General features: G+C 46.1%; 1 protein-coding gene and 1 long non-coding RNA gene across 2 annotated transcripts in view; both read right to left on the reverse strand.

The window, feature by feature from the left end:
- UGT8 (UDP glycosyltransferase 8) overlaps positions 1-7736 on the reverse strand; it is a 41579-nt gene extending 33843 nt beyond the window's left edge. The window contains exon 1 of the mRNA XM_083571413.1: positions 6910-7736. The gene's annotated coding sequence lies outside the window, so the exon portion shown is untranslated. The remainder of the gene's footprint in view (positions 1-6909) is intronic.
- Positions 1-16336, reverse strand: part of LOC310742613 — a 510016-nt gene that overhangs the window by 371594 nt on the left and 122086 nt on the right. The window lies entirely within an intron of this gene.

Consider the following 16336-nt stretch of genomic DNA (forward strand, 5'->3'; position numbering starts at 1 on the left):
CTGGAACCCTGTCCCATTTCCATACCCTTGTTATTTTTATTTTTTTCAAATATTTGCCACACGTGTAAAGCTAAATACATACAAATTACCGTAAATGCACATAAGTGAAGGTTTTGCTGAATATGAGAATTTGTTAACACAAATTAAATAAGGAGAGCCCTCCTGGCAGATCAAAAACCTGCTTAATCCAGCATGTGGCCCCTATGAAAAGCCCAAAATCAGGATATTAATGCAATAGCAACTGGTATACAGCAACATGCTGCCTCTGCAGACAGTTGCATAGCCATTATGACTGACAGCCTTATGCTGGGCATGTCCAAAGTCCATTTTGGGGGGCCTAATCCGGCCCACCAGTCGATTTAATGCAGGCCCCATGGCAGTATATGTCCTGAGGTAAAATCCTTAAAAAAGCTCAGCAACTTCGGTCGACCCCCACGCATGTTCACTTCATCAAATCTGACCCTCTCTGAAAAAAGTTTGGGCACCCCTGCCTTATGCTTTATGAATTTGGTTAATCCTGTTTTAAAACCATCTAAACTGGTGACCATTGAAAGTAGCTTCAGAACATATAAAGTTGACATATGACTTGTCAGTAAGTATGCAAAATTTACTAGTCTGTGGAAAAAAATTACTAGGCTGATTGCTTATATATCTAATAATAATTTGTGGCTCCAAATTAGGCAGATTTAACTTTTGTAAAGCTTTGTCCTGTCTAGTCTGGCCCAGCCGAAGACATGATGATGTCTGAGGCAAAACAGCAAATGCTGATCCCACCACTCAAGTCAAGGTACATGGTAAGGTAAAGGTCCAGTCCTGGCCGACTCTGGGGTTGCGGCGCTCATCTCGCTTTACTGGCCAAGGGAGCCGGCATACAGCTTCCGGGTCATGTGGCCAGCATGACTAAGCCGCTTCTGGCGAACCAGAGCAGCGCACGGAAACGCCGTTTACCTTCCCACCGGAGCAGTACCTATTTATCTACTTGCACTTTGACGTGCTTTCAAACTGCTAGGTTGGCAGGAGCAGGGACCGAGCAACGGGAGCTTACCCCGTCAAGGGCAAGTCCTAGGCTCTGTGGTTTAACCCACAGTGCCACCCGCGTCCCAGGTACATGGTACCCGCCCCCCAAATCCCACAAGTACTTGCCCCAGGTAGTAATATTACAATAATGCTAACTTACCTAACAACTTGCTGCATTTCATAACCCCAAAAATCAGCCACCCCCTCATTTTGTGTTTGGAGATGCTCATTATCACAATTAGATGGGAGGCTGTTTAGAAGTGTACAGGCATTTGTTTACACCACACATAGTTAAGCAATAAAAAATTATTGGCTCTTTCCAAATCCCCTGGCTTCTTCCCACTTCCATTTTGCATGAAGATGATGGGCATTCCTCAAGAAGCCTGATAAATCTGTAATCCTATTTCTACACCTTTCTTTCCTTTTTTTAATATAAATATTTATTAGATTTTCCACTTTTATACAAACACAAAAAGAAAAAGAAAAGAAAAATATTAAAAACAAGTCAATTTCAGTAACAATTTTTCAATACCATGTTTCTTTGACTTCCTCATACCTCCCCTTCTTGTTTTCTAGTTCAACTTGTTAATCCAGCAAATCCTAATCTCTTAACATTCCTTTTTAAAATAACACCTTATTTTCCACTCAACTTTTAAATTTTATGACTTAAACAATTTTAATCCCTACTATCTTTATCATAACAGCTAGAGACCACAAAAGTTCAATCCAACATCTTTTCAGAGTTCATTAATTGTATAGTGTTTCTGTAAATAGTCCTTAAATTTCTTCCAATCTTCTTCTGCCGACTCTTCTCCCTGGTCGCGGATTCTGCCGGTCATTTCTGCCAGTCCCATACAGTCAATCAACTTCATCTGCCATTCTTCCAGAGTGGGTAGATCTTGAGTCTTCCAGTGCTTTGCTATAAGTATTCTTGCTGCCGTTGTAGCATACATAAAAAAAGTTCTGTCCTTCTTTGGCACCAAATGGCCGACTATGCCCAAGAGAAAAGCCTCTGGTTTTTTCAAGAAGGTATACTTAAATACCTTTTTCATTTCATTATAAATCATTTCCCAGAAAGCCTTAATCTTTGGGCACGTCCACCAAAGGTGAAAGAATGTACCTTCAACCTCCTTACATTTCCAGCATTTATTATCGGGCAAATGGTATATTTTTGCAAGCTTGACTGGGGTCATGTACCACCTGTATATCATTTTCATAATATTCTCTCTTAAGGCATTACATGCCGTAAATTTCATACCGGTGGTCCATAACTGTTCCCAGTCAGCAAACATAATGTTATGTCCAACATCTTGCCTCTTTCCCAATTTTTATTATATAACTCAGCCCCTTCATTTTTCCTCACTTCAGGCACCCACCCAATCACTGTTTCTCACTTTATCAGCAGTGTCATTTCACATTTTAGAGTTGGGAGTATCATCAGTGAGTATGAAGGATTGTGTGCAAGAATAAAGAAATTGCTTCACCTCTTCAGATTTCAATACAGTGGTACCTTGGGATGCAAACGGGGTCCGTTCCGGAGCCCCGTTCGCATCCCAAATGGAACGCAAGACGCGACGATGCGTCTGCGCGTGCTGCGTTTCACCACTTCCGCGCACGCGCGTGACATGATTTTGAGCATCTGCGCTAGCAGCGAAACCCAGAAGTAACACGCAACTCGAACACACTCAACCCGAAGCACATTCAACTCGAGGTATGACTGTAAATTGTGGCTAGAACATTTGTTGTTACTAGTATAGCTGGTTTTTTAAAAAAAATCTCGTAACAACTATTGAACCTTCATGACTTCTGGCCTACTTACACAGACCCATTTAAAATGTATATATAGCTGAAACTCTGAGCTCCTGAGGAGCAGTCACATGTGAGCTAAAAGGCAAAAGGTAGGACCAATAACCTTTTCCTTTTACGGCACACCAGTATTTCCAACAGCATGGCCTCCTCCCCTTCACCCCCCCCCCATTCTCACTTAGCCCAAACCTCATTCGCCTCCCCAAACGTCATTCACCCCCAGCATTTCTTCCATTTTAACCAAGCCCCATTACCAAACACCGCTCCTTGACTTCCACCAGACTTGTCCCGAAACAAATTCTCCCAATTCAATGTCACCTTATTTTGCTAATTTATGCCAACGTCCTTTGTCAAGCCGTGCTATGGCTTACTCCTATTTCTCTGGATTGCATAGCTTGAGTAAAACATTAACCTTCATCAAGGTTTGGAAGAGGGAGCTCCATTAGTGTACAAAAATGCATAACCTCTACTCAAAGTGCTGGTGTAGGGCAGTGGTGCCTTCAGGGCAGGACTTTGGGCAGAAGTTCCTAGTCCTATCCAGCAAAACGTGCATGCCCTCCCCCATGCAGCATGACTGATTCACCACATTATCAAGTATAGGAATAAATACACATTATTATCTCAAGCTTAGTTTCATTTTTCCTGGTGCACCACTAAAACAAGGTAACTGGCAAATCTGTCGCGTTCTGTGCCTATTTATCTGCTCAAACATCAGGATGAGTCAAGAAGAATGTTTACTTTTCCTGGAAGTAATATCTACCTCCCCTTTATATGTGGTTGATCATATATAAAAATATTCTCTACTGTGCCAGCCTGAAACTGGTACAGCAACATCTCAAAAGAATAGCCTGTTCCACGGTCTACCCTGAACCGCAGAAGCCAGAAGGGATTCAGGTGTGGCAATGGATCTGCAACTCTCATCATCCCTCAGGGCATGGTTAGCATTGTTCTGTAGGACTGGAGAGATGTAATTTCAGATAGCCACAAATTGACGTTGTGCCAGTCACTATTTCTCAGGCAACCAACTGCACAGGGTGCTTGTCAAGATAGCATTTGGCAGTATCTTTGGAGGAAAGATAGAGGATACGAATGTGGTACATTAAAAATAAATGATTATGTTATGCCACTATTTCTATTTTGACTAATATAAATTCCAATTTTTTAAACAAATCATAATCCAGTAATGTCTAGCAACCATCACTGGAGGGGTCTATCAAGAAATCCGCAATCCTTTTTTATTTGTGAGATAGTTTTGGTTGAACTTAATTGCGTACTGTATGGAAGGACAAGTTAGCAGCCAAAATATTTTAATCAGAAAAAAAGATTGCTTAAGCAAACTGAAGAGCTATATGTTCCTACTGTATTTAATTATTTCTTTGGCTATTTACTGTATTCATTTTTATGCCAGTGCCTAAATATATTCAAACAAAATTGAATACTTCACTTTCAATGTCAGAACAAAAATGAATCTGTATCTACCAATATCTACACAAAATTATTTTTTAAAGTGATAAAAGTACAAGTAGGCATATTGTATTAAAAGGCATTTTGTCATTTAAATACTTCAGTTTCACAGCTCCTATACAAAAATAATGAACGCTTTGCATGACTGGCAAGGATTGTGGCATTACGGTTCTAAGAAGGACAAAGAATGTGAAGAAACAGTAGCATTGGAACAGATGGAGAGGAGGTGCTTACTGCAGTGGTGCAGCAGAAGCAAATGAGCAAAGTCAAGCTGTACCTGGGATTTTAGTTCTCCTAAAGCCTTTGCAACACACTATTCTTCTTTAGAGTAGACTGTATCTAGATCAGTGACGTAGCGTGGGGGGTGCAGGGGGGGCCGGCCGCACCGGGCGCAACATCTGGGGGTTAGGGTTAGGGGGCGCAAATCCACGGGTTAGGGGGCGCAAATCCATGGGTTAGGGGGCGCAAATTACTTGCCTTGCCCCGGGTGCTGACAACCCACGCTACGCCCCTGATCTAGATGGTACCTGTCCTGTATTATTATTATTCCACACAGTCTGTTCCTTTTCCAAATACCGTATATAGCTGAGACTCCACTAGCATTTTGTCAAGGACCCATCATCGGTTCCCACATGAAGCATCATCTCTCTCTCTACAAGCCAGGTGTGTTCAGCCTAACAATACACATTTGAGTTTGTGCCATTCAGTTTTTTTCAGATACACCTTCCATTCTACCCTTCTTAATCAGATCAGGGGAGCAGTGCAACTCAGCACTAGTTAATTCCCTATATTCCAATGCCCGGGGCTTTTTTCAGCCAGAACTCACCAGAACTCAGTTCTGGCAACTCTCAGGTGGGAGCTATTACCATTTTAAGACAACAAGGGAGGCATTCATAGTGAGTTCCGGCACTTCTTTTTCTAGAAAAATAGCACTGCCTATGCCCTTTCTGTATGCATATCCCCTCCAATGACAACTGTCCATAATCCCCCCAGAACACTTTCAACTCCTGCCTGCAGTACTGGACCTGCTCCTAGCAAGTTCAAATAAGCCCTCTAGTTCACCCCACCATGCTTCTGAGCTACTGATCTCACTTCCATACAAGCCTGCTTGGCCTGCTGCCCAAGAGAGGCTCCCCACACCCTCTTTCTTTCTTCTTCTACTGGCATTACATATCCCAAACACAACGTATAGAGACCCTAGAAATAAGCTCTACTTCCAGGTCTAGGAGCTCCACCCCATCTGTTCATGGCAATGGCACTAAGTTTTGTTGTTGTTCCTAGGAGACCAGCCTCTTTCCCTCCCCAAAGATACTCTCCCTTTTCTGAAGCACTTTTTAAAACAAAGCCCCTCATCCCCCCCCCCCCCAGCGGGCTGTTGGATGCACAACCATGGGCATAACCAAAGGGGGCGGGGAGGGCAGCTGCTCCCCCCCATCAAACAAACGAACAAATAAATAATACTTAACTAGCCAACCACATGGCAGATAGCTCAATTCTGCCCCCCCAAAACACATAAAGCCTGCCCTCCTGCAGCCATGTGCACAGCCTGCCTCTACGTACTTCCCTTAATGTACTCTTTCGTCCAAATCCTCACCCGTTCTTTTCTTCCTCCTCCAGAAACTTCCAACTTACTTCCCCAGACACAAAAACCCCTTTTTTTCTGGAAGCAACCCCTTCCCCCTCCCCACCTCCCCACCCCCACGACCCCCTACCCTTGATGCCTCCTTCCCACGGGGCCCCGGGCTTAACCCCTCTCGCTGCGCCTCAGGCTCCTCCCTCAGGGAAGGTCGCCAGCCCCCAACGGGGCGTCGGGCACCGTCCCGCCAGCCAAGGGCAGCCGGGAGTTCAGTTGCGTGGGGAGAAGGAGTCTGCGGCTGGGGAAATGAGTTGAAAGTTTCTGCAGGAGGCAGAAAAGAGCGGGCGAGGATTTGGACGAGGCTCCTCTCAGAAGCAGCCCTCTCCTAGTCCTCCTCGGCGCCCTCCGGCCAACTTCCTCGGCCGAGAAACGCGCGCGCATATATATATATACATACTGTACATATACTGTATACACAAACTCCCGGAGTGGAAGGAGACAGACGCGCGCGGGGACACATAATAGATACAAACTCTTGCCTGGGCGCGCGCGCGCGCGCTCACCCCTCTCTCTACACACACACACACACACACATAGGGAGAGAGAGCAAAACACACACATACACACACCCCGGACTGGGATACTAAGCTGTGTGTCCACAACTCCCACCCACCCCTTCTCCCTCCACAGCACACACGTGATGCTCTGTCTCCACCTGCGGTTCCTAAGCTACCCGCACCCTTCAGTTTCCCAGCGCGGCGTCGACTCCACCCATGCCCCCGGCTTCCGTCTCCCCTCGGCGACCCTCCCCAGCCCTCGTGGCCAAGTGCGGGCTCGCAGGCAGGCGCGCGCGCGCGCACACACAACCCGCTCACCGGGCGTGCGCCCGCCCCGCCGGCCAACTTTCCCACCTGCCCAACCCCTCTTCTCCAGCAGCGACGCCTGTTTCACCTTCAGCATCCCCTTCTCGCAGCCTCCCTTTCTCTTGCCAGCGCCAAGAGGCAGCCGCCGCCGCGGTTTCCTGCAAAGCTCCTCCGCTTCCTTACCTCACTTCAGGACCTGATCCCCTGCCTTTGCCTCGGAAATGGGGCGAGAAGAGGAAGCGTCACAGAGGGTTGGGGAGCGTCTGGCCCGCGGCGATGTCCCGCCCGTCCCCTTTAAACGCAATGGGCGTTTGCTGCTCTTTTCCAAATCCGCTGCGGAGGCGGCGGCCGGTCCGGGAGAAGCAGCAGATTCCCTTCGCTCCCCTTGGTGTCTCTTCCGCTATCAGCCGCTGTACCTGATGCGGAGCTCGGCTGCTGCCTCCGGGCTGGAGGAGGAAGCAAGCAAGGGGGTGCAACTTCAGGGTTCCCTCAACTTCTCATCACTTGGGCGTCCCCTTGATCTCCCTCCTCCTCCTCCTCCTCCTCCTCCTCCTGCTGATCGCCCCCGGGCTTCAGAGCTGGGCCCTCAGTATCAGCTGCGCACATGGACCGCTGGTGACATTGAGAGCGCACCTCCCAAGCACAGCCGCGCGCTGCACCAGCGAAAGGTCCCTGGAGAGAGACGGGAAGGTCAGGCAGCTACTGCTACTGCCGCCGCCGCCGGGTCCAGGTCTCTCCAGGAAGGAGGAGATCCGTTTCCCCTCCCCCTCCTCCCACGCCGACAGCCGCTCTCAGTGGCCCCCCGGGCACCTTCCGATGGCATGCACTGACCCCGGCTCCCAGTGCAGCAGCAGCAGCAGGGACCGCTCCATGGGGCAGCCCCTATTCCCACCTCCCAGCGGGCGGGACCGAGCCTCCCTCCCTCTCCAAGGCGCCTGGCCACTTACAGAGGGGCGCTCTCGGGCAGGAGGAGGTGTCAGCAGAGCTAGGGATCGGGACTCGGGCGAAAAAGGACACCACCACGCAGCTGCTTCCAGACGCTGCACGGGGCTGACGTCTTGGTGGGGTGGGCTGTCCCATCGCTGCAGCACCGAAAAGGTGATCGATCAAAGCGGGGTGCAAATAAATGGGAGGGGCGGGTTCGCCTGATTCATTGGTCCCAAAGTATTAGCGAAAGTGTGATTGCATCTCGCCAAGCAGCCCAGCATCTTGGTGCAGCAGCAGCAGCACCACAAGCAAAAGGATGCAGCGTTGTCCTGTACAACTTGTACAACTCAACTTGTACAGAGTCTTCCCCCTGTGTCACAGGAGGGCCAGGAACAGATGGTCTGCGTTGCTGGGAAATTGTGCTGGGCTGCTGCACTCTAGCCTTTCCCGAACGTGTTGTTCTATCCGTCATCCCACCTCTGTCTATGCCTCAAGGTCGATTCCCACAGTCAGGTCTTGCCGTGAAAAATCCCCAAAGTCCAGAGTGGAAAAATCCCCCAGCTGGATGTACAACTTCAATATTCCTCTAGGGGGCTACTGTAGCAGTCATTCAATTTACAATAGTAAATAAGTCTTTTCCAACTTTCTTAAACCCCCTCAAAAAAAAAGAGAAAAAGCTAGCAAGAGTTTCAAGTCCAGAGAAGACCTTCAACAAGTATCTCCTTTGCAGAGTTAACCATTAAAAAGTTACAATGTCCATAGAAAGCGCAACTCTCAATGCAACAGTTCTAATGCACCTGGCAGTCCGTCCCAGGAGTTAAGCAATTGTCTCTATTTTCCCCAGAAGAAACAAAGTCACTTTCCCCTCTTCCCCCCACCTCCACTATCCTGGGGGGGGGGGGAGTTCTTTCACTTTAATGTCTGGATTTAGAAGTTTAAAAGCACCGCTCTCCAGGTCTTAGCTTAGAAGCGTCTTTGCTTTGATCTGTGTACAAAATGGAAGGTGGACTTCCTGTTTACACCTTCCCGCTTCAGTGTCAAATTAATCCCTTTTTTCTTCCTTTAGTCCCAATTTCTTAAGCTTCACCTACTCATGGGTAGTTGTTTAGCAGCCAAATTGTCACAGGAAAAAGGTCAGCGCTCTCCGGCAACAGCTGTGCGGCTTCGCCCCATGGAAGTAGCAATTGACTCTCAGCACCGCGCCTCCCGTTACGCTCCGGGACCCCTTACGGGGTTCCTTTGCCAATTCGGGGGGCGCTAATGGTGCCCGCCGAGTCCCACGCTCACAGGCTTCTCCTGCCTGTGATTTTTGGAAGGGTCTCCGCTTCGCCATAGCGGACAGACCCACTTTCCGCAGAGCTTCTCCCTCCCGGTTAGAAGGAGACCGCCATTGCCGTTGGCGCCGCCTCCGGAAGCCCTCCGCCTCCGGAAGCCCATCAATTTATATTTTTAGACAATGAGCATCACAAGTGAATTGTGCATTTTGTAAGGTTTATGGCGCCCAGATCCCCAGCTTGTGCCAATAAGAAGACGGTTACAAGCTTATTCTCTGATATTATTCTCAACAAAATAAGCAGCACTTCATTTACTGTTGCTACTGTTTTTTCCTGATTTCCTTGTTTAAAAAAATGATTATATCATTCAGAATGATTATATATTTGCTGTGAATAGAGAACTCTTAATTATCTGAGCCTTAAGGCTTGTTTCATATGTGCAATTAGTACCTATGTAATAATTTCCATAACAAGGAAATGCTTGGGTAAAAAGCAAAGCTAAGTAACAATTATGTTTTTAATGGCTTATTCATATTATTCACAACCTTCAGGTTTGACTGGTAAATATTGTGTGGTTTAGGACACCAGAATTTCAAGATCTGCTTTTCCTTACATGAACCCAGTGGCGTAGCGTGGGTTGTCAGCACCCGGGGCAAGGCAAGTAATTTGCGCCCCCTAACCCTTGGATTTGCGCCCCCTAACCCTAACCCCCAGATGTTGCGCCCGGTGCGGCCGGCCCCCCCTGCACCCCCCACGCTACGCCACTGCATGAACCTGAAGTTCATCAGAAGCCTGTCAGTTTTTAAGCACCAGGCTGAGCAGGGCTGGCAGATTGAAGCAGTCACCTCAGGTGGCAGAATCCTTTGGAGCAATGCCCCTGCGAGTGCCTTGGCTGCTACTGCCAGGGTTGCACAATGGTGGCTTCCAGTAAGATCTCACTGGAAGCATATATGTGTCACAAGCAAGTGCAGCTGCAGCAGGGAAGAGCATCTTCCCACTTTACCTCAGATGGGGAATAGAACTGGTCGCCCCTGAGGTTGAAACATTTTGCTTACCTGGATTTTTGGTGGTTATGTTTTGAGATCATACTTGTTGTTGTTGTTTAATTAAATTAGTATTGTGCTCTTCACCTGAAGATCACAGGGTGGTTCACAACATAAAAATACAAAATGACAACACAAAACGCGTAATTTAAAAAACCCACCATTGTTACTTTGCTGGATCTCATGATCGGGTTTTTTAAAGACTTCTTGGCTTTTATCTAGTTCAGTGTGCTTTTTCCTTTAGTGGCCAACCAGATGCTTATTTGAAGTGCAAAAGCTGAAACACGAGGACAGTGGAATCCTCCGACCATTGTTCCTCAGGCCCTGGTGTTCAGGTGCAAGCTACCTCTGATCCTTGAGACAGCATATGCTTTTCATAACTCGTAATGATTGATGGCCTTATTCTCCATGAATTTGTCCAATCTACCTTTAGAGCCATCGTATTTTGATGTCCAACACCATGTTTTGCACTAGCAAAGATTGTCTTTTAACTATGGATCTGGTATTTAAAATCTGGTGTTACATGGAGTACTTTCCAGTCCTCTGGTAAGGAGGCCACATACCCACACCCATGAGGGACAAGTTACCATAAGAATACATTATTACTTAGACAAGCCTACCCAGATGCTTGGAAGTTGGGATGAGTTTTATTTATTTATTTAGAATTTTTTTTGAATTTTACTGTATAACAATTAATGATACAAATCTCATTCATCAAGTTATTTACAATTATTCTCCCTCCCCTCTTCTGGACCTACCTCAACTCCCCCTGTGCTGAGTTATTTGGTTTTATTTATCATATCCTGCTTTTCCTACACAAAAATAAAATCCCTTATCATTTCTCTGAAATATCTGTTACTCAAGTGAAATTGTGAAATTTATTCAAATCCTGCCAGTGGTGCAGAGTGCCTTCTATCAGCTTCGGCTGGTGCCCAGCTGCACCACTATGTTGCAGTTGTGCTGCATGCACTCCCCCCCCCCATACTCCTTGCTTACATAAAAACACTGTGTAATCTGGAATGGCTACCATGTCACAGTGGATTTCCAGTGCTATATGAATCAGACAAGGAGTAGCCAGTGTGGTGCCCTCCAGATGTTGTTGAACAAAAACTCCAATCAAACCTGACCTTGTGTTGTGTTGGCTGGGGCTGATGGGTGTTGTAGTCTGGAGGGCACCACATTTGCTACCCCTGAATTAGACATAGGCCCTGCTCTGGTGCATATTGGGAAATCGATATAGTTCCATCAAGCTCCTAGTTTTCAAGGACTATGTGCCTGCTTCACTGAACTCTGTAATAATAATAATAATAATAATAATAATAATAATAATAATATCTTTATTGTCATTGCCCCCTCTCAGGGACAACGAAATTACTTGACTGCTCCATAAAAACACTAATTAAAACAATACAGTATAGTACAGCAAGGAAGATTAGATGACTTTCAAAGTCCAGGCTTCCCATTCAGGGCCGAGATCACTCTGGAGAAGAAGCTGTTCTTAAGACGGCTCATTCTTGTCTTCATCGTCCTGTATCTCCGTCCCGACGGCAGGAGCTCGAAGAGACAGTGACCAGTGTACTATGTCTTTCTGAGGAACTTCTTGCAAGCGGCTGAAAGAAATGGAATTTTCCCCCAAGTTGAGACCTAAGAATTCCCTTGAAAATTTCCCTTCAACTATAATAGGGCCTTGGAATGACTCCTTCATCAGGACAACATAGTGTCCTGAAAAACACTTAGCTGGAATACTTAACCTTCCACATCTACCAGATAAAATATGTTTACAAAGTCACACCCCAGAATGGTCTGGATTCTATGCTTTGCCTAGGTCAGGCATGACCAAACTTGGCCCTCCAGCTGTTTTGGGACTACAGTTCCCATCATCCTTGACCACTGGTCTTATTAGCTAGGGATGATGGGAGTTGTAGCCCCAAAACAGCTGGAGGGCCAAGTTTGGCCATTGCTGGCCTAGGTGGTGGATTATAAAACTTCCTACCCAAATTAATGTTTAGTTTCAGCTGCTGTCATGCATAATGAAGTTTGTCGTCAAGATGTCTGGGCTGCAGTATCTGAATATTTCTCTTCCTAATAATAACTGACCGTATGTGTTTCTTAGGATAAACACATTTGCAGAAGATTATAGAATTAAGATTAAGATTATATAACTGTTGCCACATCTTTGTATTGTGTAAAAGAGACTCCACCTGCAACAGGATGTCTACTGCTAGTATTCAAGTGATTAAACAGGAGCATAGGCCTTTATTGAGGCAGAGCATTAGTCCATCTAGCTCAATGTCTCCACCAGGTATGGGGAACCTTTGACCCTCTGGATGTTATTGAACTACAGTTCCCATCAACCCTAGCAAGCATGTCTAATGGTCAAGGATGATGGGAGTTGTAGTTCAGCAACATCTGAAAGGACAAATACTCTAACTAGTCTATGCTGACTGGGAGCAGGGAACATTCCCAGCCTTAGCAGGAGAAGCTGGGGATGGAACCTGTTGCTGTACCATGGAACTTCAGCCTCTTCCTTACAAATGATTATCATGTTGAATTCTAGACTATGTACTGGAATATTAGACTCAAAGCATATATACACAACTTTCTTGCACACATGCACTGGTTTGGCTGTAAAATAAGAGTTGGGGTTATGCTAAATAGACTGCATGCTCCATTTAACCTCAAAAAAATGACATTTCCCCCCTTTTATAACCAAACCAACACATGTATGTTTCATTAACACAACAGGTCAGCTTTGACTTTTATTTAGGGCTTGTCCACACTTCCACTTATCCCAAGGAAAAGCAGCAGGACAAGCGGAAGTGTGGACAAACCCCTAGGGAATCAATAAAGGTAAAGGTACCCCTGACGGTTAGGTCCAGTCGTGAACGACTCTGCAATCCTAAACATGTCTGCTCATATGAATGAATGAATTTACATTATTATGGTCACAGACCAGCATAAACAAAACATCTAAATAAATCTGAATATTTCTCTTCCTAATAATAACTGACTGTATGTGTTTCTTAGGATAAACACATTTGCAGAAGATTATAGAATTAAGATTAAGATTATATAACTGTTGCCACATCTTTGTATTGTGTAAAAGAGACTCCACCTGCAACAGGATGTCTACTGCTAGTATTCAAGTGATTAAACATTTTCCCCATTTTATAACCAAACCAACACATGTATGTTTCATTAACACAACAGGTCAGCTTTGACTTTTATTTAGGGCTTGTCCACACTTCCACTTATCCCAAGGAAAAGCAGCAGGACAAGCGGAAGTGTGGGCAAACCCCTATGTAATCAATAAAGGTAAAGGTACCCCTGACGGTTAGGTCCAATCGTGAACGACTCTGCAATCCTAAACATGTCTGCTCATATGAATGAATTTACATTATTATGGTCACAGACCAGCATAAACAAAACATCTAAATAAATAGCATCACAATATCTCTAAGCAGATAATTATTAAATTAATTGGGAACAAGAACCAAACGTAGATTAAAACATATACATAGAATACCTGATTAAGCATAGGTAATGGATGAATAAAACCGATAAGGAAAATTTAAAGGAGATCAGTTAAAAAAGAACAGCTGTATGGGCTGGGTCTTCCGAAGTGCGGATCTAGCAATATGGGCCTTCTATTTAGGACTGATTTGTAGCATAAACCATACTTCGATGAAAATCAGGCAACTAAATATGTGACTTCTGGGCTTTTGTCCTGTAATAATAGGGAGATGTAGTGTTGTTCTGAACACCCAGGGAACTTCTATAGCATGGGGTGGATAAACCTAGCTCGAATGTCTGTGTAATACTCGCAATAAAGAAGAGCATGCTCTGTTGTTTCCTGCTGCCCAGTGTCTGCTCATAAGTAAGTCTCAGTCAATAGGAGTCATCCCTAGACCAGATAAATGTGTGGGGGATTTCAGCCCACATAGTCAGTAGTTTTAACAAAATTGAAGAAAATTTTCCTGGATAAAATATGTATGAAGAAGAGCAAAATTCAAAATCATGAATTTCATTAGCTATTTTTCTCCCCCTATTTCTGTTGTTATGCCAATTAATTTCACTGGAGTTACTGTGGTTTCTTAAAGGGCAACATACAGCTACGTTCTGTTAAAGGGCGATGCACGATTGCCACAAATCTATCGAGATATCATCATAAACAGTCAGATAGTATAGTTCCTGGTGAAAACATTGAACGGTGATGGCAACATCAAATTGATCTAATCCTGGGTGTTTTTATAATCTGAAGGGATTACTTTAAAAATAATAATAAATGCTATGGTGGAAGCCAGATCCTTTCCAGTTGTGTTTGAGTACAGAGTAGAAACCCATGCTCAGATATACTCTCTTTTGTATTAGTATTGTTATATCTGCTCAAGTGCTGAGTCCAGGCACTGAAGAAACGTGCTCCAGTTTCCTAAGTACACTAACGCTCAGGGGTACCTTTACCTTTACTGTATTGTTATAGGACACAAAGCCACTCCCGACATCCGGAGGGGAGGGGTTGCGGGCGCACGCCCCATTCACACCTTCGCGGGGTTGGCTGCAGCCCCACGGGACTTGGGGAATCCCGGGATTCATTAGGATTCATCATTCACCGCGCCAGCCAACCGGCTGGCGGCGGGGGCGGGACTTGTAGGGCGCATTTAAATTTGGGGCAGCCCACGCTCGCCCCTTTCTTTTCTTTCAGCAGCTGCTGGCAGTTCCTGCAATTCTGATCAGTTTAAATTGCTTTGTTGTCACAAGGTACCTTTGCTTTCTTGATCATAGCGTTAATCCTTCATTCATTGTGCTGCTGGAGCCATTTGATTCCTTGGCGTTGCTTGAAGCATTAATAATTATTTACGGGGCCGGGACAAATTAAATCATCTTGCCTCCTGATACCAATAATTCATTCAGGGGTTATTGCTGAAGGAGCTGTCTTCGCCTTTGAATAATTCATAGGTTTAATTAAAAAGTTGTGCGAGATGCGTTTAGGTGGCCACCCGGCAACGACCTGCTACAAGAATAAGCAGCAGCACTTTCGGGGCGGCAGGGGTCACCTCCACCAGGGAAACCGGGGTGCCCCCTCAGGCGCGTCAGGACCCTCCCGCGGCGCAGTGGGGAATCGCTACTAATTTGTCCCTCGACCTAGCTCACTCTCCTATTAAACTCCATCCCTTAAAAACACTCTTAAATCTATATCCCAATAGGCAAGCCGCCCTTCTTCTGTGGGAAGGGTTTTCCCAAGGGTTCAGAATTCCAGTCGCCTTCACCCCCAATTCCAGTAGCCCCCCCCCAATCAAAAGTCAGTTTTGGAGAGACCAGACATTGCCAAGAAAAAGATTCAGAAGGAAATTTTGGCCGGCAGGGTGGCTGGTCCATTTGCGGAACCTCCCATTGATCAGCTGCATATTTCACCGCTTGGCATCGTCCCCAAAAAGGCCCCGGGGGAATTCCGTATGATTCATAACCTTTCTTACCCCAAGGGCGCTTCTGTTAACGATGCTATCCCCCAGAAGCTGTGCACGGTGAAGTATGCATCCTTTGATCAAGCAGTGAAGTTGGTCCGGGGTTTCGGTAGGGGCGCCTTCCTGCAAAATGTGACATCGAATCCGCTTTTCGCCTTCTCCCAGTCCACCCTGAGGACTATCGCTGGTTAGGCTTTAAATTCCAGGGTGCTTATTTCATCGATAAAGCGATGCCCATGGGGTGTTCAATTGCCTGTGCTGCCTTCGAGACTTTCAGCACCTTCCTGGACTAGGCGCTGAAGTTCAAAACTGGTTCCGAAGGGGTGGGGCATTACTTGGATGACGTTATTCTGGTCGCAAGTAATGCAAATGACTGTTTGGCCTTGCTGCAGGCCTTCAAGTCTATGGCTGAGAAGCTGGGCGTCCCTTTAGCAAATGAAAAGACCAAGGGCCCAGTCACTATGATGACTTACCTGGGCATTGAGCTTGACACAATTGCCCAAACATCTCGTCTACCTACTGAGAAGTTGGTTGCCCTAAAGGAGCTTGTTTCACAGCTATTGCCATTAAGGAAGGTCACCCTCAAGCAAATTCAATCACTCTTGGGTCACCTTAACTTCGCGTGCCGAGTGGTTTCCCCCGGTCGTCCCTTTTGTTGACTACTGGCAAAATTGTCAGCAGGTTTAAGGTCGCCACATCATCGGGTGCGTCTCTCGAAGGCAGTAAAATCGGATCTCGGGGTGTGGCTGCAATTCTTAGACGACTATAACGGAATATCACTTTGGCAGGATAGCATGGCCCTGCAATCCGATTTCCAGGTGCATTCAGACGCAGCAGGTTCTCTGGGTTTCGGCGTCTACTTTAGAGGGCAGTGGTGCGCACAGCGATGGCCCTCTTCATGGCA

Source organism: Podarcis filfolensis (assembly GCF_964270895.1).
Source record: "Podarcis filfolensis genome assembly, chromosome: 9".
Classification (NCBI taxonomy): Eukaryota; Metazoa; Chordata; class Lepidosauria; order Squamata; family Lacertidae; genus Podarcis; species Podarcis filfolensis.